Source organism: Ovis aries, chromosome 16, assembly GCF_016772045.2.
Source record: "Ovis aries strain OAR_USU_Benz2616 breed Rambouillet chromosome 16, ARS-UI_Ramb_v3.0, whole genome shotgun sequence".
Lineage (NCBI taxonomy): Eukaryota > Metazoa > Chordata > Mammalia > Artiodactyla > Bovidae > Ovis > Ovis aries.
Window position 1 is genome coordinate 49,879,537 of NC_056069.1, and position 24,205 is coordinate 49,903,741.

Here is a 24,205-nt window from a genome sequence, read left to right on the forward strand (position 1 = left end):
GCATGCCAGGCTTCTCTGTCCTTCACTGTCTCTTGGAGTTTGTTCAAACTCATGTCAATTGTGTAAATCATGCCATCCAAGGAATATAGCATTTTGATACAATTAAGAGATAAAGGGGGGAAAAGAAGTGATGGAAGAGAAACTTTAAGACTGTGAGAAAATACTAAAAATAGATGAAGTACTATGGTTCTAAGTAATGGTAATAAATTTGAGTCTTTTTTTAAAAATGAAGTATCAGCAGAGTACTCAGTTATAAAGGTAAACATATTGAAAATGACCTTGTAAAGGATATTTGAGTGTATTTTTTTATGTACATATGGAGATATAATAGTCTGCAGTCCCTGGAAACAGGTCAATTAACTTTATTCTGTCTCTGCTTCAGAGATGTGTTAGTTGTTGTAAAATTAGTATGCTTCCTCTAACAGGGCAACAGAAACCTCATGTATAATTTTAGACCAGGAAAAGATACCTTTCAATTAAGGTGCTGAAATTACCTCTAGCATCTATAGCACAAAACATAAAAAGAATGAATGGTGATATGAAATGAAAGTTGCATGGGAAAATAAAGCACATAAAATAAGAGATTAAAATGTGGAAAATATCTGGCAATAAAAAGTAGTTATATTGAGATGATGATGTGGAATTTTAGAAATGTGAGCCATGGTGCATTTGCCTGGTTTGATTTAATGTTACTTCTCTTAATAAAACTACATGATATCCAGTCTTGTATTTAATCCATTTTGAGTTTATTTTTGCAAATGGTATTAGAGAATGTTCTAATTTCTTTCTTTTACATGTAATTATCCAGTTTTCCCAGCACCACTTATTGAAGAGACTGTTTTTTCTCCACTGCATATTCTTACCTCTTTTGTCATAGATTAGGTAACCATAAGTCTGCTGGTTTATTTCTATTTATTGATCTATATTTCTGTTTTGTGCCAGTACAATACTGTTTTGATTTTGTATCTTTGTAATGTAGTCTGAAATAGGAAGCCTGATTCCTCCAGGTCTGTTTTTCTTTCTCAAGATCGCTTTGGCAGTATGGGGTCTTTGGTATTTCCATGTGAGTTAGAATCTTGTTGTTGTTCTAATTCTGCGGAAAATGCTAATGATAATTTGATAAGGAATGCACTGAATCTGTAGCTTTCCTAGGGTAGTATAGTTATTTTGACAATACAAATTCCTCCAATCCAGGAAAATTGTTTATATCTCCTTTGTGTCCTCTTTAATTTCTTTCATCAGTATCTTATAGTTTTCTGATTACAAGTCTTTTGCCTCTTTAGGTAGGTTTATTCCTAGGTATTTTATTCTTCTTGATGCTTTGAGAAATGAGAGTGTTTTCTTAATTTCTTTTTCTGATCTTTTATTGTTTGCAAAAACATAGGCAGAATATTCTTTGGCATAAAATCCAACAATATCTTTATAGTTCCATCTTCTGGTGAAGTGGAAATAAAAACAAACATAAACAAATGGGACCTAATTAAACTTAAAATCTTTTGCACATCAAAAGAAACCATAAACAAAATGAAAAAACAGCCTACAGAACAGGAGAAACCATTTGCAAATGCTGCACCTGACAAAGGATCAATCTCCAAAATATAAAAATAGGCCATACAGTTCAGTAGCAAAAATAAAAAAAAAAATGGGCAGAAGATTTAACATAGATATTTCTCTCAAAGAGCCATACAGATGGCCAAAAGACACATGAAATGATGCTCAACTTTGCTAATTATTAGAAATATGCAAATCAAAACTGCAATGAGATACCACCTCATACCACTCAGAATGGTAGTTACCAAAAAGTCTAAATGCTGGAGAAGGTATAAAGAGAAAGGAACCCTCCTACACTGTAGGTGGGAATGTGAACTTGTACAGTCACTTTGGAGAACAGTATGGAACTTCCTGAAAAAAACTAAAAATACTGAATGGTCCTGAAATCCCGCTTCCAGGCATACATCAGGAAAAAAATACAATTTGAAAAGATACATGCACCCTAATGTTCAATGCAGCACTATTTATAATAGCCAAGAGATGGAAGCAACCTAAATGTCCATAGACAGAAGAATGGTTAAAGATGATGTGGTATATTTATACAATGGAATATTGCTCAGCAATAAAAGATGAAATAATGTCATTTGCAGCATGATGGACGAATCTAGAGATTTTCATGCTGGGCTAAATAAGACAAAGAAAGGCAAATATCATATGATACTGCTTCTATGTAAAATATAAAAAATGATGCAAATGAGCTTAGATATAAAATGAAATAGATCCACAGATATAGAAAAGAAGCATATGATTCTCAAAGGGGAAAATGGAAGATAAATGTGAGGATTTATGTTAACAGAAACACTCTGCTATACATAAAATAGATAACCAACAGGGACCTATTTAATAGCACAGACTATACTCAATATTTTGTAATAAATTATAATGAAAATAATCTGAAAAAATAAATATATATATTTATAATTGAATCACTTAGTTGAACACCTAAAACTAACACAACATGGTAAATCAGCTATACTTGAATTAAAAAAAGAAAAAAATAGATAAATGTGAATGGAGTATTAATTGGTTGCACATCTAAGAAGCTTAAAGGGAGTTAAGAGGTTTCAGCATAAATCCATATAACTATAAGGGAAATTGAATTCTTTGTCAAACCTTTACAGCCAGTGAAAACTTCAATGATTGAGATTTTTAATTTTTTTTAAAGAAAGCTGCTCATGATGGACATAATAGCAAATATGACAGAATGGGCTCTGCAGAAGAAAAGCATAGTTAACTCAAAGACTCAATGTTAGAAACTGTCAAAAATTAAATACAAAAAAAGAAGAATCTAAAGAAAGGAGGAGACAACAGAGTCATAATTGAGCTATGAGACAGATTCAAGTGATTTTATGTGTGTTATTTGAGATAATGGAGGAGAAGACAGAAATAAGAGAACAGAAAGAAATAGATTTGGAGGAAAAAATGGCTGAATATTGTCCACATATAATAAACACTATAAATTCATTACTTCAAAAATCTCATTGAATTTCAAACACAAGAGATATAAAGAAACTGTTCTCACCTTTTAAAGAAGCATGATGAAATTTTGCATGGTCCCACTCTGTTCTGACCAGAACACAAATCATCCCCTTGTCCAGTGTATCCTGCTATTAGTCACCTCAGTTCAGTTCAGTCACTCAGTCGTGTCCAACTCTTTGTGACCCCATGAATTACAGCACACCAAACCTCCCTGTCCATCACCAACTCCTGGAGTTCACTCAAACTCATGTCCATCGAGTCAGTGATGCCATCCAGCCATCTCATCCTCTGTCATCTCCTTCTCCTCCTGCCCTCAATCCCTCCCAGCATCAAGGTCTTTTCCACTGAGTCAATTTTTCTCATGAGTTGGCCAAAGTACTGGAGTTAGCCAACTTAACTGGGCTGACTAATCAGCTGTCTTGGTACTGCAGCACTTGTGTTCACATAACCTTTATTTTACTTGTTTTCAGATGTTCAGTCATGTCCAACTCTTTGCAACCACATGGATTGCAACAGACCAGGCTTCCCTGTCCTTCACTATCTCCTGGAATTTGCACAAACTCAGGTCCATTGAGTCAGTGATGCCATCCAACCATCTCATCCTCTGTCACCCACTTCTCTTCCTGCCCTCAATCTTTCCCAGCATCAGGGTCTTTTCCAATTAATTGTCTCTTTGCATCAGGTGGCCAAATATTGGAGTTTCAACTTCAGAATCACTCCTTCCAAATAATATTCAGGACTGATTTCCTTTAGGATTGACTGGTTAGATCTCCTTGCTGTCCAAGGGACTCTCAACAGTCTTTTCCAACACCACAGTTAAAAAACATCAGTTCTTCAGCACTCAGCCTTCTTTATGATCCAACTGTCACATCCATACATGACTACTAGAAAAACCACAGCTTTGACTATGGTGACTTTTGTCAGAAAAGTGATATCTCTGCTTTTTAATACACTGTCTAGATTTGTCATAGCCTTTCTTCTCAGCAGCAAGTATCTTTAATTTTATGGCTGAAGTCACTGTCCACAGTGATTTTGGAGCTAAAGAAAATACTCTGTCACTGATTCTATTGCTTCCCCATCTATTTGCCATGAAGTGATGGGACCAGGTGTGATGATCTTCACTTTTTTAATCTTCAGTCCTAAGCCAGCTTTTCCATTCTCCTCTTTCACCTTCATCATGAGGCTCTTCAGTTCCTCTTTGCTTTCTGACATTTAGGTGGGGTTGTCTGCATATCTGAGCTTCCTGATGTTTCTCCCAGCAATCTTGATTCTAGCTTGACCTTCATCCAGGCTGGCTGTACATCACATGATATATTCTGCATATAAGTTAAAAAATCAGGGTGACAATATATTAGCCTTGATTAACTCCTTTCCCAGTTTTGAACCAGTCCATCATTGCAACAGTATAATTGTTGCTTCTTAACCTTTACAGGTTTTTCTGGAGGCAGGTAAGGTGGTCTGGTATTCCCACCTCTTTAAGAATTTTCCACGGTTTGTTGTGATCCACACCGTCAAAGCTTTAGCATAGTCAATGAAGCGGAAATAGTTTTTTGGGGGAATTCCCTTGCTTTTTCTATGATCCAACAGATGTTGCAGTTTGACCTCTGGTTCTCCTGCCTTTTCTGAATCCAGAGTGTACAACTGGAAGTTTTCAGTTCATGTACTGTTGAAACCTAGATTGAAGGATTTTGAGCCTTACCTTGCTCGCATGTGAAATGAGCGCAATTGCGCAGTAGTTTGTACGTTCTTTGGCAATGCCCTTCTTTGAAATTGGAATGACAACTGACCAGAGTAGTGATACTGGCTAGTGTTTAGTTAAGCAGTTAAAGCATTAAATTTGTACAGTAAGATTGCTTGAAAGAGAGAGGCTATATTCACGTAATTTATTATATTACATTGCTATCGTTGTGTATTATTTTTAGTTATTATATTATGGCTAATCTCTTACTAGGTCTAATTTATAAATTAAGCTTTACTGTAATATGTATGCATAGAAAAAAGCATAGTGTAGGTAGGGTTCAGTACCCTGGTTTTAGGCATGCAATTGGAACATATTTCCTGTGAGCAAGGGGAAAATACTGTATGTAAATAATTAATAATTATGAAGAGCAAAAAGTTAAGTGAGTTATGTGAGTGGCTCTGTGTGTGCTGTGAGGCTCAAATGAGGGAGTCTTTGAGCACAGCCTTTTCAGTACAGTCTTTTCTGTTACCTTTTGCATTTCTTCTTAAATATTCTTCTTATTTTTACTTTAAATTCATGTTAAAGCTATTTTACTCCAGTTGTTGAACTTGAAGAAGAAAATATATACGTTGCCCCCCACTGCTTAAATTTTTTTTTTTAATTTTACTTTATTTTACTTTACAGTACTGTGTTGGTTTTGCCATACATCAACATGAATCCACCACGGGTTTACACTGTTCCCAATTCTGAACCCCTCTCCCGCCTCCCTCCCCATACCATCTTTCTGGGTCATCCCAGTGCACCAGCCCCAAGCATCCAGTATCATGCATCAAACCTGGACTGGCGATTCGTTTCACATATGATATTATACATGTTTCAATTCCATTCTCCCAAATCATCCCACCCTCTCCCTCTCCCAGAGTCCAAAAGACTGTTCTTTATATCTGTGTCTCTTTTGCTGTCTCGCATACAGGGGTATCATTAGCGGTGAGGTCACCACCTCCAGTCTGCATGAGGCATTGGGTCAAGGTGGCGCACTGGCTGCTTTAAGGGCAAAAACAGTTACAGTCAAGTCATTATTCACCACCATAGGCGGGACAGAACAGAAGCAAGCGTATAATTACAGCGACTTGATTCGTAGATTGTTTTACAAAGGTCCGTAGGGGCTGACCTCAGCCACGTCAGGGGGCGTTCTGAAGACTGCAGGGCTGAGGGTGGAACAGACCCGCCCCAGCAACTTTCCTTCTTCTTAAACAGAGATACCAAAAGCATTTTAAACATTACATGAAATCGACATCTGGTTAAAAATAAAATAGTGCTTTTATTTCGACTAGCAGCTGTCAAATACTTCAAATTCAGCCATAAATGGATTCACAGAGTAGTAATATGTGTTGAAATGGCGTTATGAGTTTGCAACATATTTGAATTTAAAAGTTTCTGTTTTAAGTGTTGATTTTTATAAAGAGAAACAAGACAAACTGAATCAAATATTTGTATTTTTTATATCAGATAAATAACTTTCTATATGATAAAAAACATTTTAAAGGTGAATCAAACATGTTATTGAGTCTAAAATATTTGGAGGCTTGAAGCACATTTATACTATGAAACATTCATTTTCCTTTATACATCCTTCAAAAGTCCCGGCCTCATTTTCCTTTAATTCGATAGTAACCGTTGTCGTTGTTGTTGAATTAGTATGTCATGTCCAACTCTGTGACCCTATGGGCTGTAGCTTGCCAGGCTCCTCTGTGGTCTCCAGGCCAGAATACTAGAGTAGGTAGCCTGACTCAGGGATTGAACCCAGGTCTCCTGCATTGTATATTGATTATATTAAAGCCTCTGAGGAATGAATAATGGGAAATAAAACTCTCTCTTTACCTGGAAATCAGTGGGGTGTGTGTGTGTGTGTGTGTGTGTGTGTGTGTGTGTGTGTATAGGTTTCCCTCATACCTCAGTTGGTAAAGAATCTGCCTGCAATGTGGGAGACCTGGATTTAATCCCTGGGTTGGGAGGATCCCCTGGAGAAGGGAAAGGCTACCTACTTCAGTATTCTGTATTCTGGCCTGGAGAATTCCAGGGACTATACAGTCCATGCAGTCACAAATGAGTGAGAGAGAAGAGAGAGAGAGAGAGTAATCATTTTTAAATTATTTATTTTATTGAAGAATAGTTCATTTACAATGTATTAGTTTCATGTGTACAGCAAAGTGACTCAGTTATACATTCATACATATTTGTATTTTCAGAGTCTTTTCCCTTAAAGGTTTTCTTTTAAAGATTTTATTGAATATAGTTCTCTGAGCTATACAGTAGGCCCTTGGTTATCTATTTATCTGTAGTTGTATATAATCATTTAAATGAGAGAGTTTTATACCAGCTGAGCATTCATTCATCAAATATTTCATTGCTAACATATACAAGTTATTAAATAAAAAAGGCAGAACTGACTGCATGCCCAGTAAATTTTCTTACAATAAATGAAGAAATGAGTCACACACACATACACACACACATACACACACACACACATTATATATATATATAAAGTAAGGATTCCATGGTGGCTCAGTGGTAAAGAATCAACCCACCAATGCAGGAGATGCAAGTTTGATCCCTGAGATGGGAAGATTCCCTGGAGAAGGAAATGTTAACCCGTTCAAATATTCTTGCCTGAGAAATCCCATGGACAGAGGAGCCTGGCAGTCTACAGTCCATGGTGTTGTAAAAGAGTCAGACACAGCTAAGTGACTAAACAACAGTGAACAACATATATATATATAATAATATAAGTTAGAATGTCATTTCATAGAAATAATTCCAAGTGAAATCACAGCTGAAACAAAGAAAAGTCAGCAATGTTTAATGTAACCTCCCTCCCCCAACTGAGCTTTGGTACAACTTATAGTACCACTTGATACCTACGTAGCATCTTCCTTGGAGATTCTGAACCTCAAACACCCAGCATAGCTCTTCCTGGATTCCTGACCCACAGATACTGTGAGATAATATACAGTTGTTTCAAGCCACAACTTCTAAGTTTGGTGATTTTAAGTTTAAGTGATTTATTATATTTCAATAGATAACCAGTACAATAATTATATTTTTTGTTGTTCAGTAGCTAAGCCATGTCCAGCTCTTCATAACCCCATTGGGCTTCCCTGGTGGCTCAGAGGGTAAAGCGTCTGCCTGGAATGCAGGAGACCCAGGTTTGATCCCTGGGTTGGGAAGATCCCCTGGAGAAGGAAATGGCAACCCACTCCAGCACTCTTGCCTGGAGAATCCCATGGAGGGAGGAGCCTGGTAGGCTACAGTCCATGGGGTCGCAAAGAGTCGGACACGACTGAGCGACTTCACACACACTCACACATACACAGTAGCTAAGCCATGCCCAGCTCTTCATGACCCCATGGACTGTAGCACATCAATAAATGTCCATAGGATTATACAGAGAAGTTTAAAATTGTGAAGTTAATAGGTTTATGGATGATATTATCTTCACTGAGATATTTCTATTTTTCCCTAAAATTAAGCTAATTATCTGAATAATAGAAATTACTTAAAAATGCAATTCTTTGCTATTATAATCAAATATAAATATATTTTGAAATATTATTGTAATTCTAATGAGGTTTTTTACGACATCTCTTTTGAAAGTCTGCTCTAAATAAACATGACATGGAAACAATAGTTTACATGGTAAAACAGTGGTAAAATGTAACGGTAAATGGAAAATAATGGTAAAATATAAATATGAAGCCTATTAAAATAACTGCTTTAGCCTTCTAAATAAAGTCATACTAAGACTCTTCAGAGGAAACATAAATGACATGAATTCCAGTTATCAATCTTATACTTTTATATCATTAACTATATATTTGAAAGGTATTAAATGTTACTATATTACTGAAAAATTATTACTTATGAACTTAACTGAGAAAAAATAATCTGCCTTATCATTAAACAGGAATGACTTTCCATTCTTTACATGTAACATTATGATAACCTTACACTAGTAGAAAAGAATGACAATGTTTAGATACATACATTAAAAAATATGCTAAAACTACTTTCTTTAGCACCCTGTCAGCTGTATGTCTCTTGTGTGTAATTTACAGATTTAACTTTCCTTCTGTAGTTTTATTTAATAATGTGAGTAAAGTACACAGAAATATTAACATTAAATGTTCCTATATTGATATTATAAACATAATCATAAAAGGTTTTTTTTTAAGCCATAGGGATACCATATCCTTCAACATGACACGATTTTATTTAATTAGATAGAAGCCACATCCTGAATAACTTTTTTTCTCTTCATGAAGACATTTATGTTATCTATCTTGATTTCCATGTTTCAGTCATTTTTCCATATATTAGAATTTGTTGTAGCCTTTTTGGTTGTTCTTTGTTCAGCACCTATAATCCATTTTATCTCTTTCTCAAAGGTTTTGCCCTTTCACAGAACCTCTCTTCTATTGTCAATGACTAGTTATTCTCTTGTTGTCTCTGTTAAAGGACACATTTTATTTCAGTACAACCTTACACTTATTGCAGGCGTTAGTAGTGATAATTACTTTGAGAGTAAATACATTATAGAATTAGAGCTTCAGATGCAAAATATCAATCCCATCCCATTGATTTTCTCACCTTGCAACAAAATAAAACCTCATCTAAATTTCTGGAGAAAATATTTGCTCTTTTAAATTGCATCTGTGATTTGAACTGATGCAAGTTTAATGAACATCCATATTATAATTAACTACTGTTCAGTATAAATTTGAAAATAGTACGCCTAATCAGAGTCACCCTGAAATAAAATGACTGAACAGCATTCTCCATTACATGTGAGCTTTTAAAAATCAATTTGAAACAAGAGGAGAGGGAAAATATAAATGATAAATGAGGATTCTCCACATTACCATGTGGATAGATGAAGAGATTTCATAGATGGTTGTTATTACTATAAATATAAAAATGCAGTTTTGGAGGTATATGTCCTACCACTTTAATAGAAAGTGATACATCATGAGGTAGGCTAAGTTAACATGAAGATCAGATAATCATGAAAGACTTTGCTCCTGGAGATCACTGATAATATGGAGGTACTCTAGGATTTAAGCGAATAAAAATGGCAAGTCTATTTATGTGCAGTGAGAGTAACTATAGTGTGCGGGCATGTTAAGTCTTCAGTTGTGTCTGACTCTGTGACCCTATGAATGGTAGCCCACCAGGCTCCTCTGTCCATTGGATTTTCCAGGCAAGAATACTGGAATGGGTTGTCACGTCCTTATCTGAATAACTATAGGATCACTCTCAAACACGTTTCAATGGGAAATGATTTGCTTAGTTTATTTGTCACAGACTGATACTTAAGGAAGAAAGTAATTTTTCATGGCTAGATATAAGCTGACAAGTCCTTTATAACCTTCACATTGAATGAAGCAGAAGCACAGAAACACACCACTTAGATGATTCACCAAGGAGAGACATCCTGTTTACTATTGTTATTTTTCTAAAACTGACCTAACTTATTCACTGCAGAGAAAGTCCCAAATCAATTCAAAATTCCCTTGTTGTAGACGAGTACTTAGCAGCAGATATAGAAATAAAAGGAAAAGGTACTATAATTCTTACTTACAATACAAGAAAGGCAACATTTTTTGTGCTGCATTTATTGTCATGAAAAGTTGCTCTTTCAATTTGATTGTGATAATCAGAGTATGTCTACATATGGTAGAACTAATACATTCAGAAATCCTGATTTGGCGACATGATTCTTGCTATCTAACTAGTTCTCTCCCCCACACCCACTGATATGGTTTTTAAAAGATTAAATTTTGAATGAGTTTTAAGAATGTAAAGTGATATTTTATATTAAATATGTTAGTTTGTGATATATATTATATAATAATTTAGTTGAGGCCATATTAGAAGAAATCAGCAACCTCCAACTTTGGAACCATTTTTCTAAATGTAGCTGAATGGAGAAAAATTATGGGTTAAATTTCTGGTGACCCTTGGAAGAATTTGAGAGACTATTAATTAGATTTTATTTTGACCTTTAAATAGATGGAATACATGAAATTTAGAACTCTGAGTTTCTGCACCTATAATAGATGAAAGCTTTTAGAGTAGCTGAAAAATCTGTGTAGCCAATATTATTAATTAAGAAAAATGAACATAGATTTAACCAGTTGCTTTCAATATAATATATATTATTAGAAATAAACATTAAACTTATTCTTAAGTAGTAAGTGTTCATAACTGGATTTATTTTCCAAAATTAAAAACCAATTTCTGCTTTGGTTATTATTTGAAACTTTGAAATTTTACAACATAATGTACACCATAACCTGTAAAATTTTAAATTAAGAGTAGTATTACTCAAAAAGGGCAAATAATATGTTTAAAAATGAGATGGATTTAAAAGTAATTCATGTGAACCAATAAATTCTCTATTTTTCATGAATTGTGTTTCAGCATTTTCAACAAAATTTAAAAGTGTACTAAACTATATTATGTGGCAAAATTATGACCCATAGGATGTTTATGCTCATACTTTATTTAAAACACATACAAAGAGACCAAGTCTCAATAATTTTCATATGTGTACCTATAAACACCAAGTAATTCATAAGTGTTGTAATCATTACATTAATGAGGGGCAGTATAGTAACCATGATACCTAAATACATAACTCATAATAGTCCATGATGCCAGAAGTAAATTTTATATATATATCGAAGGTTAGCCATTCTAATGGAGAAGGCAATGGAAACCCACTCCAGTACTCTTGCCTGGAAAATCCCATGAATGGAGGAGCCTGGTGGGCTGAAGTCCATAGTGTCGCACAGAGTCGAACATGACTGAGCGACTTCACTTTCACTTTTCACTTTCATGCATTGGAGAAGGAAACGGCAACCCACTCCAGTGTTCTTCCTTGGAGAATCCCAGGGACGGGGGAGCCTGGTGGGCTGCCGTCTGTGGGGTTGCACAGAGTCGGACGCAACTGAAATGACTTAGCAGCAGCAGCAGCAGCAGCCGCCATTCTAATAACCTGCATTTTGTAAAGTTGCATTTTGCAAAGACTATGTAACAACATCTCTGTAACGTATCACAATGCTGTTCTGTGCTTAGTCATTTAGTCGTGTCTGACTCTTTGCAACCCCATGGACCAAGAGCCCCACCAGGCTCCTCTGTCCATGGGGATTCTCCAGGCAAGAATCCTGCAGTGGGTTGCCATGCCCTCCTCCAGGGGATCTTCCCAACCCAGGGACAGAACCCAGGTCTCCCACATTGCAGGCAGATTCTTTACCATCTGAGTCTCCAAGGAAGCCCAAGAATACTGAGGTGGTTAGCCAATCCCTTCCCCAAGGGAACTTCCCGTCTCAGGAATCAAACCAGTGTCATCTTCATTGCAGGTGGCCTACTCGGGAAGCCCAAAACAGTGTTACCTGTTTAGTATTCTAAAGATAAAAGTTATGTTTGCAAAATAAGTAATAATACAAAACTATATTTATGATACCTGAAATATAGCTTGAATTTTAACAATGAATTATGATAGACAGAAACATGTTCTGAGCATACATATCCTCTTCATTAATTAAATACCAGTATGGAGTATTTTCCTGTTTTATAAACTGTAATAAATGCTTTCCTTTATTTACTTGCCGCATCTTGTTCAGAGATACCCAAAGCATAATATTTAATCTTAGTAACATTCAGCTTCCCTCATGGTTCAGCTGGTAAAGAATCTGCCTGCAATGTGGGAGACTTGAGTTCAGTCCCTGGGTTGGGAAGTTTCCCCTGGAGAAGGGAAAGTCTACCCACTCCAATATTCTGGCTGGAGAAATTCATGGACTATATAGTCCATGGGGTCACAAAGAGTCAGACACAACTGAGCGACTTTCAACTTTCAGCTTAAGATACTTGGAAACAATCTTTTTTTTTTTTTTTTCTAATACAATAGTCTTATTTTTATCTATTCTGTAGTCTTTATATTTTACAGTCGTTTCCATTTCTAAAAGAGCAGTTTATTGTCTCATGAGAGTAAAAATAATAGCTATATAATTGTTCCTCCTGTTTTTCACTTTTATCATCTTATAGTCATTTCTGAAATGTGACTACTTCAATGAGGCTCACACTCCCTGGGGAGGTATACAGAGGTTTCATGATCAGATTCTTTTCCCTGCACACACCTGCTCACTATACTCTAATTACAGTCACTCAATTTGTGTTCCTGGAACAGGTTTGTTTGTATTACCTGTGTATGCATGAACCATTCCAGAATCTTCACAAGGGTGGCTGTTTTTCTGCATTTGATCTCAACTCATATGTTCATGAGAGCCTTCTCCTGACTCCCATTGTAAAGATGGTGCCTCCACCCAGGCTCCCCATTATCTTCTTTCACATTAGTGTAACTAACTTTTCCTCAAATTTTGACACATTGTGAAATAATTGACTTATTGATCATTTCTTTACCTCCCACAGAATATAATAATAATGAACACGTGACTTGTTTTCTGTGTGTCCCCACAGCAGTGACTGTCCCTGGCACATAGAATCCACTCAGTAAATATTTTTGATCCAATGAAGAAAAATGAGCGTGAGAAAGGAAGATTAGACTTGGAATTCATTCTATGTACATGTTAGCTCTGTGAATAAGAAGCCTGAGAAAATAATTTAGTTTGCTTGAGTTTCGTTCACTCATTTTCAGACTGAGAGTGGTTTTGAATTAAGTAAATTTGAAAATCCCTTTTATGAAATAATCAAGTAATAAGCCATGTATCTATTATTATTTTTATATAGGAATATATATATATATATTTTTTCTAAAAGTTCAGTACTAGACAGACAAGGTCGAATGGGTAATAATGCTTTTAGTCAAAGTAGAGACACATTCCACTCTTTAAAAGGTAAATATTATGTCATATCTACGCTAAGGGTTGGACATGACTGAGCGACTTCACTTTCACTTTTCACTTTCATGCATTGGAGAAGGCAATGGCAACCCACTCCAGTGTTCTTGCCTGGAGAATCCCAGGGACGGGGGAGCCTGGTGGGCTGCCGTCTATGGGGTCGCACAGAGTCCAACGCGACTGAAGCGACTTAGCAGCAGCAGCAGGTTGATATGTAGGACTTCCCAGATGGTGCAGTGGTAAAAAAATCCACCTCCCAATTTCATGGACAGAGGAGACTGGTGGGCTCCATGGGGTCATGGAGAGACAGGACTAAGCATCTGAGCACACACATACAAGGCAGATATGCACAGCTCACTCTGAAAAATTTTTAATAAAAACATACTATTTAGTAATATTTCATACATAATTGTTTTAAGCAATAGACATTAAATAATCTGTTGTGTCTCTCGACAGATGTGAGGTTTTAGCTTGAATGAACTTGCTAAACAGATCAATTAAAATCATCATTTAGTTACATTAACTCTCCCCTCCTTCCACTCATCAATCAGTCAATTTTTCGTTCATTTTGGTTGAATGAGGAAATTTGATTCATGGTACGTTTAAGTGAATATGTCTACTCAAAAATGCAGTTTTATGGTGTTTTTGCAGCATGTTTTTTTCCAAGGAGATATTTTTTATTCAATTCAGGTTTCACAAGTTAAATGGAGTGCTTCTTTCATATGTTACCTTGTAGCTCTTAATTTATGATTTATGGGTGGTCCATGAAAAATAAAAAGCCACTCATTAAAATTAAGGATCATTACTTTCCAATGAATTTTATCAGGTGCATGATGTGTCAATGAGAAAGATTTCTGATTCTTGGCATCGCAAACTTGGAAAGCTGACCTATAAACAGGGTAAAAAGAAGGAACACCTTGAATAAAAATAAAATATAGCAAGTCTTGTTTTATTTCTTTTCGTTTTTTTGTTTGTTTTATTTAGATTAATGAAAAATGACAAAAATAGCACACATAGGTAATCATTATACCCAGTCTCCCAACACAGTTCATCATATTGAATAACTAGTTTGAAGTTGGCTTCTTTTATTTTTAACTAATTCTGTAATAAGAGATAGAAAAACGATGGACAAACATTTATAGAAAAGTTGCCGTGAAAAAGAAGAAATCATAAATTAATTAAAGATCTGTTTCCAAAAACCTTTATTTTCCTTATTTCTTTATCGATGTCTCCCAAACTTGTAGAGCAATAATTGCCTCATAAGAGCTTCCCCTTATCGCAATAAGGGCTTCCCAGGTGACTCAGTGGTAAAGAATATACCAGCAATGCAGGAGACATGGGTTTGATCTCTGGGTAGGCAAGATCCCCTGGAGTAGGAAATGGCAGCACACAGCACATATCACAACAAAAATTTTCATTCTGTTTCACTATTTGTTATGAGTGTCTTTCTGAAAGATATTTATATATACATAAAATATGTTTTCCTGAATACAAACTCAATTTATATTGCAATTCCTCTCCTTTTCTTCCCAGTCACTCTCATGTATTTTATATTTATCATCTCTATTTTGCTTAAATATTATAAGCATCTACTTTTTAAAAATAAATTAGCTCACTCTGGATATTATTCAAAACCTAATCATTCTATTTGTTAATGCATTTTTTGAGATTTTCTTGTCAATAAAAGATATTCGGGATAATCTCCACATGTCAAGATCCTTACATAGTCATGTCTGTAAGGATCTTTTTCTTTATAAGATAACATTTACAGGTTCCAATGTTTAGAACCTGATATCTTCAAGGAGACATTAATACACTTGTGACATGTGTGTGTGCCAGGTTGATTCAATTGTGTTCCTTTTTGACCCAAAAGACTGTAGCCCGCCAGGCTCCTCTGTCCATGGGATTCTCCAGGCAAGAATACTGAAGTGGGTTGCCATCATTTTCTTCAGGGAATCTTCCCCACCCAGGGATCAAACCTGTGTCTCCTGCAGCTATGGACTTTTCTTGGTTTTGATAATCTGTATGACTAGTAGATTATTGATAAAATATCCTCAAATTGGGACTTTTCTATGTTTTACTCATGATTAACTTTATATAGACAAGTTCCAGTTTGGGAATATTTTATCAGTAATCTACTAATCAAAGCCTTTGGCTGTCTGGACCACAGTAAACTGTGGAAAATTCTGAAAGAGATGGGCATATCAGACCACCTGACCTGCCTCTTGAGAAACCTGTATGCAGGTCAGGAAGCAACAGTTAGAACTGGACATGGAACAACAGACTGGTTCCAAATAGGAAAAGGAGTAAGTATATTGTCACCCTGCTTAGTTAACTTATATGCAGAGTACATCATGGAGAAACTCTGGGCTGGATGAAGCACAAGCTGGAATCAAGATTGGCGGGAGAAGTATCAATAACGTCAGATCTGCAGATGACACCACCCTTATGGCAGAAAGTGAAGAAGAACTAAAGGGCCTCTTGATGAAACTAAAATAGGAGAGTGAAAAAACTGGCTTAAAGCTCAGCATTCAGAAAACTAAGATCATGGCATCTGGTCACATCACTTCATGGGAAATAGATGGGGAAACAGCAGAAACAGTGGCTGACTTTATTTTTCTGGGCTCCAAAATCACTGCAGATGGTGATTGTATCCATGAAATTAAAAATGCTTACTCCTTGGAAGGAAAGTTATGACCAACTCAGACAGCATATTAAAAATCAAAGACATTACTTTTTCAACAAAGGTCCATCTAGTCAAGGCTATGGTTTTTCCAATGTTCATGTATGGATGTGAGAGTTGGACTCTAAAGAAAGCTGAGCGCTGAAGAATTGATGGTTTTGAACTGTTGTATTGGAGAAATCTCTTGAGAGTCCCTTAGACTGCAAGGAGATCCAACCAGTCTATCCTAAAGGAGATCAGGTCTGGGTGTTCACTGGAAGGACTGATGTTGAAGCTGAAAGTCCAAGACTTTGGCAACCTGATGTGTAGAGTGACTCATTTAAAAAGACCCAGATGCTGGGAAAGATTGAGGGCAGGAGGAGAAGGGGACGACAGAGGATGAGATGGTTGGATGGCATCACTGACTCAATGGACAAGGGTTTGGGTAGACTCCGGAAGTGAGTGATGGACAGGGAGGCCTGGCGTGCTGCAGTTCATGGGGCCTCAAAGAGTTAGACACGACTGGGTGACTGAACTGAACTGAACTGAATCTACTAGTCATCCAGGTTATCAAAACCAAGGAAGTCTGAGAAATTTTCACAAACAAGAGGAGACTAAGAACACATGGCTATTAAATATAATGTGATGTGGTATCCTGGATAGAATCCTAGAGCAGCAACAAGAAGAAGAAGAAAAAGTTGAGGAAATTTGAACAGACTATATATTTTAGTTGTAATATTGTTTCATTCGGAGAAGGCAGTGGCACCCCACTCCAGTACTCCTGCCTGGGAAATCCTAGGAGGAGCTTGGTAGGCTGCAGTCCATGGAGTTGCGAACAACTGAGCGACTTCACTTTCACTTTTCACTTTCATGCATTGGAGAAGGAAATGGCAACCCACTCCAGTACTCTTGCCTGGAAAATCCCATGGACGGAGGAGCCTGGTAGGCAGCCCATGGGGTCACGAAGAGTCAGACACAACTGAGTAACTTCACTTTCACTTTTCACTTTCATGCATTGGAGAAGGCAATGGCAACCCACTCCAGTGTTCTTGCCTGGAGAATCCCAGGGACGGGGGAGCCTGGTGGGCTGCCGTCTATGGGGTGACCCAGAGTCGGACACGACTGAAGTGACTTAGCAGCAGTAGCAGCAGCGTTGTTTCATTAATTATGGAAATTTACCATAATTATTTAAATGTTTATAAGAGGAATAACTGGGTGTTGATTATGCAGGAACTATCTATACTATATTTACAATAATTAGGTAAATCTAAAACTGCCAAAAACTTATATTAAAATAAAGTTTAAAAAAGGATCCCCATTACCAAGTATCTTGGCCATTTCTTCTAAGATTGCTACTAAATAGAGTTAAAACACTACCATATTTTCGATTCCCTAATTCCCTGTTGCCTTTCGCTCACCGCAGCTGTGTCAGGTATGAAAGCAGGAACTATTATGACCTTTATAGTCTTACGTCCCTTGTATTCAGAGAGCCTTGTACATAGAGTGAAATATAATTAATTAATTAAAAAATAGCCGAGAGGACAAATTTTCTCAAATTGATATACTGGCCAATGAAAAATGGAGTTATAAGTGTATTTCTCTTTTGCTGTCAATATAGTTTGCGTGATCATTGCAATGTAAGTTATAGATATGATACACAAGATAAAATCAACGCATTTAAATGTAAAACTCTTGGTTGCAAAATAGCAATGATGCATATATATATATATATGTACATAAACTTGGAAATGGGTACTGTATTATTTTTCTTAATATTATGAAGGCAACATTCTAACTAGAATTTTGTCAAGAGTTATGAAAGAATGATTTTCCATACCCAAAAACTAGCAAGTTAACTTTCTACAATACCATGAAGGCTACCAGAGGACATGGTTCTCCTAGGTCAGACACAAATAACTTTATTATGTGCTGCAGGAGCAGTAGATACAGTATCAGCATTCTTACTAGTTCTTTAAGTTCTTTTTCTCTGATGGAGACATGAAAAGTATCAAAGGATACCTGTACAGTACACTGAAGAGAATTTCAGGAGAAAAATCCCAAATTTAGGGAAAATGATTACAATGAGCTATGTATTTTTCAGGACATTCTGGAGAAATATATATATAAGAAATATATATATATATACACACACATACATATATATTACTATATATTTGTATATAATAAATATTTTATTTATAATAAAATAAATGTATATGTTTATTTGCATACAAACACACACACATATACGTATATATATTTCTCATTGTTTCTGAGAGACAGATTTGTGATTTATCATAATGAACTGACTCACATGACTATGGAGGCAAGCTGTGGAACCAGGAGAGCCAGTGTTATAGTTCCACTCTGAAGGCTGCCAGGCTCAAGACCCAATAAAACCCAAGGTTTCAGTTTAAGTCAAAGGCAGGCAAATAAAAACAAGGCCTCAGTTTGAAGGCTTTCAAGCAGGGGGAATTTGTTCTTCCTTGCAGAAAAAGCTGTATTTTTATCCTAACCAGGCCTTCAACTGATTGAATAAAGGTAATAGACATTAAGGAGGGCAACATGCTGACTAAAATGAAATCTCACCCATAAGCACCCTCACAGACACGTCTGGAATAGTTGTGACCAAATAGCTAGGCACCCTGTGGCCCAGGCAAGTTGACACATATAGTAATCATCATAGGCTATCCAGTTCAGTTCAGTCGCTCAGTCGTGTCTGACTCTTTACGATCCCATGAGTCGCAGCACACCAGGCCTCCCTGTCCATCACCATCTCACAGAGTTCACTCAAACTCACGTCCATCGAGTCGGTGATGCCATCCAGCCATCTCATCCTCTGTTTTCCCCTTTTCTTCGTGCCTGCAATCCCTTCCAGCATCAGAGTCATTTCCATTGAGTCAGCTCTTCACACGAGGTGGCCAAAGTACTGGAGTTTCAGCTCTACCATCATGCCTTCCAAAGAATACCCAGGGCTGATCTCCTTTAGAATGGACTTGTTGGATCTCCTTGCAATCCAAGGGACTCTCAAGAATCTTCTCCAACACCACAGCTCAAAAGCATAAATTCTTCAGCGCTCAGCTTTCTTCACAGTCCAATTCTTGCATCCATACATGACCACTGGAAAAACCATAGCCTTGACTAGACGGACCTTTGTTGGCAAAGTAATCTCTCTGTTCTTCAATATGCTCTCTAAGTTAGTCATAACTTTTCTTCCAAGGAGTAAGCATCTTTTAATTCCATGGCTGCAATCACCATCTGCAGTGATTTTGGAGCCCAGAAAAATAAAGTCAGCCATTGTTTTCAGTGTTTCCCCATCTATTTCCCATGTACTGATGGGCTGTTAGCCTGTCTGAATCTTCCTTCAAAAGAGAAATTATCTTTATTTGTTTTGATAATAAATAAACCAGCTGCTTGCTCTATTGGGGAACAGTATATCTATCTATCAAGGTTGTTCACTGTGATCACATTTTAGAAATGATCAGTCTGTACAGTTCAGTCACTTAGTCATGTCCAACTCTTTGCAACCCCATGAAATGCAGCATGCCAGCCCTCCCTGTCTATCACCAACTCCTGGATTTACTCAAACTCATGTCTATGGAGTTGGTGATGCCATCCAGCCATCTCATCCTCTGTCATCCCCTTCTCCTCCTGCCCCCAATCCCTCCCAGCATCAGAGATTTTGCCAAAGAGTCAACTCTTCACATGAGGTGGCCAAAGTATTGGAGTTTCAGCTTCAGCATCAGTACTTCTAGTGAATATCTAGGACTGGTCTCCTTTAGAATAGACTGGTTGGATCTCCTTGTAGTCCAACGGACTCTCGAGAGTCTTCTCCAACACCACAGTTCAAAAGCATCAAATCTTCAGAGCTCAGCTTTTTTCACAGTCCAACTCTCACATCCATACATGATCACTGGAAAAACCATAGTCTTGACGGACCTTTGTAGGAAATGTAATGTCTCTGCATTCTAACATGTTATCTAGGTTGGTCATAACTTGGCTTCCAAGGAGTAAGCATCTTTTAATTTCATGGCTGCATTCACCATCTGCAGTGATTTTGGAACCCCCCAAAATAAAGTCTGACACTGCTTACACTGTTTCCTCATCTACTTCCCACGAAGTGATGGGACCAGATGTCATGATCTTAGTTTTCTGAATGTTGAGCTTTGAGCCAAACTTTTCACTCTCCTCTTTCACTTTCATCAAGAGGCTTTTTAGTTCCTCTTCACTTTCTGCCATAAGGGTGGTGTCATCTGCATATCTGAGGTTATTAATATTTCTCCTGGCAACCTTGATTCCAGGCTGTGCTTCTTCCAGTCCAGCGTTTCTCATGATGTTCTCTGCATATAAGTTAAATAAGCAGGATGACAATATACAGCCTTGACGTACCCTTTTCCTATTTGGAACCAGTGTGTTGTTCCACGTCCAGTTCTAACCGTTGCTCTTTGACCTGCATATAGGTTTCTCAAGAGGCAGGTCAGGTGATCTGGTATTCCCATCTCTTTCAGAATTTTCCACAGTTTACTGTGATCCACACAGTCAAAGGCTTAGGCATAGTCAATAAATCAGAAATAGATGTTTTTCTGGAACTCTCTTGATTTTTCCATGATGCAACAGATGTTGGAAATTTGATCTATGGTTCCTCTGCCTTTTCTAAAACCAGCTTGAACATCTGGAAGTCACTATTCACGTATTTCTGAAGTCTGGCTTATAGAATTTTGAGAATTACTTTACTAGCCTGTAAGATTAGTGCAATTGTGCAGTAGTCTGAGAATTCTTTGGCATTGCCTTTCTTTGGGATTGGAATGAAAACTGACCTTTTCCAGTCCTGTGACCACTGCTGAGTTTTCCAAATTTGCTGGCATATTGAGTGCAGCACTTTCACAGCATCATCTTTTAGGGTTTGAAATAGCTCAACTGGAACTCCATCACCTCCACTAGCTTTGTTCGTAGTGATACTCCCTAAGGCCCACTTGACTTCACATTCCAGGATGTCTGGTTCTAGGTGAGTGATCACAGCATCACGATTATCTGGGTTATGAAGATCTTTTTTTGCACAGTTCTTCTGTGCATTCTACCCACCTCTTCTTAGTATCTTCTGCTTCTATTAGGTCCATACCATTTCTGTCCTTGATTGAGCCCATCTTTGCAAGAAATTTTCCCTTGGTATCTCTAATTTTCTTGAAGAGATCTCTAGTCTTTCCCATTCTGTTCTTTTCCTCCATTCCTTTGCATTGATTGGTGAGGAAGGCTTTTTTATCTTTCTTTGCTCTTATTTGGAACTTTGCATTCAGATGCTTAAATCTTTCCTTTTCTTCTTTGCTTTTTGCTTCTCTTCTTTTCAGAGCTATTTGTAAGGCCTCCCCAGACAGCCATTTTGCCTTTTTGCATTTCTTTTCAAAGGGGATGGTCTTGAACCGTGTCTCCTGTACAATGTCATGAACCTCCATCCATAGTTCATCAGGCACTCTATCAGATCTTGTCCCTTAAATCTATTTCTCACTTCCACTGTATAATCTTAAGGGATTTGATTTAGGTCACACCTGAATGGTCTAGTGATTTTCCCTACTTTCTTCATTTTAAGTCTGAATTTCACAATAAGGAGTTCATGATCTGAACAACAGTCAGCTCCCTGTCTTGTTTTTGCTGACTGTATAGAGCTTCTCCATCTTTGGCTGCAAAGAATATAATCAGTCTTATTTCAATGTTGACCATCTGGTGATGTCCATGTGTAGAGTATTCTCTTGTGTTGTTGAAAGCGAGTGTTTGCTATGACCAGTGTGTTCTCTTGGCAAAACTCTATTAGCCTTTGCCATGCTTCATTCCGTACTCCAAGGCCAAATTTTCCTGTTACTCCAGGCAAATTTGTTTCTTGACTTCCTACTTTTGCATTCCAGTCTCCTATAATGAAAAGGACATCTTTTTTGGGTGTTAGTTCTAAAAGGTCTTGTAGGTCTTCATAGAATCGTTCAACTTCAGCTTCTTCAGCATTACTGGTTGGGGCATAGGCTTGGATTACTGTGATACTGAATGGTTTGCCTTGGGAATGTACAGAGATCATTCTGTCATTTTTGAGATTGCATCCAAGTACTGCATTTTGGACTCTTTTGTTTACCATGATGGTTACTTCACTTCTTCCAAGGGATTCCTGCCCACAGTAGTAGATATAATGGTCATCTGAGTTAAATTCATCCTTTCCAGTCCATTTTAGTTTGCTGATTCCTAGAATGTCAACGTTCACTCTTGCCATCTCCTGTTTGATCACTTCCAATTTTCCTTGATTCACGGACCTGACATTCCAGGTTCCTATGCAATATTGCTCCTTTACAGCATCAGACCTTGCTTCTATCACCAGTCACATCCACAACTGGGTATTGTTTTTGCTTTGGCTCCATCCCTTCATACTCTCTGGAGTTATTTCTCCACTGATCTCCAGTAGCACATTGGGACCTATCGACCTGGGGAGTTCCTCTTTCAGTATCCTATTATTTTGCCTTTTCATACTGTTCATGGGGTTCTCAAGGCAAGAATGCTGAAGTGGTTTGCCATTCCCTTCTCCAGTGGACCACATTCTTTCAGATCTCTCCACCATGACCCGCCAGTCTTCGGTGGCCCCACATGGTATGGCCTAGTTTCATTGAGTTAGACAAGGCTGTGGTCCGTGTGATCAGATTGACTATCTGTGATTATGGTTTCAGTGTGTCTGCCCTCTGATGTCCTCTTGCAACTGCTACCGTCTTACTTGGGTTTCTCTTACCTTGGACATGGGGTGTCTCTTCACAACCACTCCAGCAGAGTGCAGCTGCTGCTCCTTACCTTGAATGAGGGGTATCGCCTCATGGCCACCCCTCCTGACCTTGAACATGGAGTAGCTCCTCTCGGCCCTCCTGCGCCTGTGCAGCCGCCACTCCTTTGAAATGATAGTTAATACCAAAACCAAAGCCAGGCACTGACTCTACTCACAAAGACATACAGAAACACAAAAGACCATAGAGGATTGTTTACCAACAAATTTGAGGGCCTTTTGTCTCCATACCTAACTTGGATTATTTGTTTTAAATGTGTTTTCCTATCATCAATGGACCACTTTCAGAGTTTGACCTGATGAGCCTTGAAACAAACTTACAAACTTATATGGCTAGGAAAGATAGTATATGTAAAATAGTATTCAAATTACATGGGCAAGTAATAACAAAAGTTGCAAAAGTTTTAAAACTTACCAGTAATTCTGTCTATAAATGACTACGGTGCCATGGCTATACAGAAGTGATTTGCTAGGTCATTGCAGAATTTAATTTTAGAACCCAATTTTAAGTAAAATTTTTCCATAGTGTACTATAAAAATACTTCATCTTCTTTATTTGTATATGGCTTCAATGGCATATCCATTTAATGTTACATAAGTGTTTCATGTTTCACTTGCATCATATAAAAAAGAAATTAGGTTATGAAATTCCATATGGATGAATATGGTTATTTCCCCAAGTTATCTGAAAAATAAAAACAGAATAAAGTGGTATTTCTCCTTCTGATGATGCCCAAATTAAAACTATTGAAGACTGCATCTTTTAAGCGATATAGATTTTGTTACCGTCTCTCAATAATTAGTGGAAGGTCTGATAGCATAGTTTCATCAGAGGAAACTATTTGTTTGGGTTTACTGAACACTTAATTTAGGGGAAACTGAATATCAGTTCTGATTTTCAACTTCATATTAAATTTCATGAAAGTTAGGCAGCTATGTGCAGTCAATAATCAAGTACATATGTGTGTAATATTTTATTGCGGGGATAGATGAGAATAAGTATCACGATGAATAAGCAGCAAGTATAAGGATTAAGAAAATACTGCTGATATTGGTGTGGAAGGTGGTGAGGTTTTGTAATTCTAGCCCTTTAACTAGACTGATCT

The 24,205-nt window shown here is 37.2% G+C and overlaps 1 non-coding gene across 1 annotated transcript; it reads left to right on the forward strand.

The window, feature by feature from the left end:
* The first annotated feature begins 7,869 nt into the window (after nt 1-7,869).
* Nucleotides 7,870-7,941, forward strand: TRNAS-GGA (transfer RNA serine (anticodon GGA)). The gene has a single exon. It is a non-coding gene; the product is annotated as a tRNA-Ser (tRNA).
* The last annotated feature ends 16,264 nt before the right edge of the window (nt 7,942-24,205 follow it).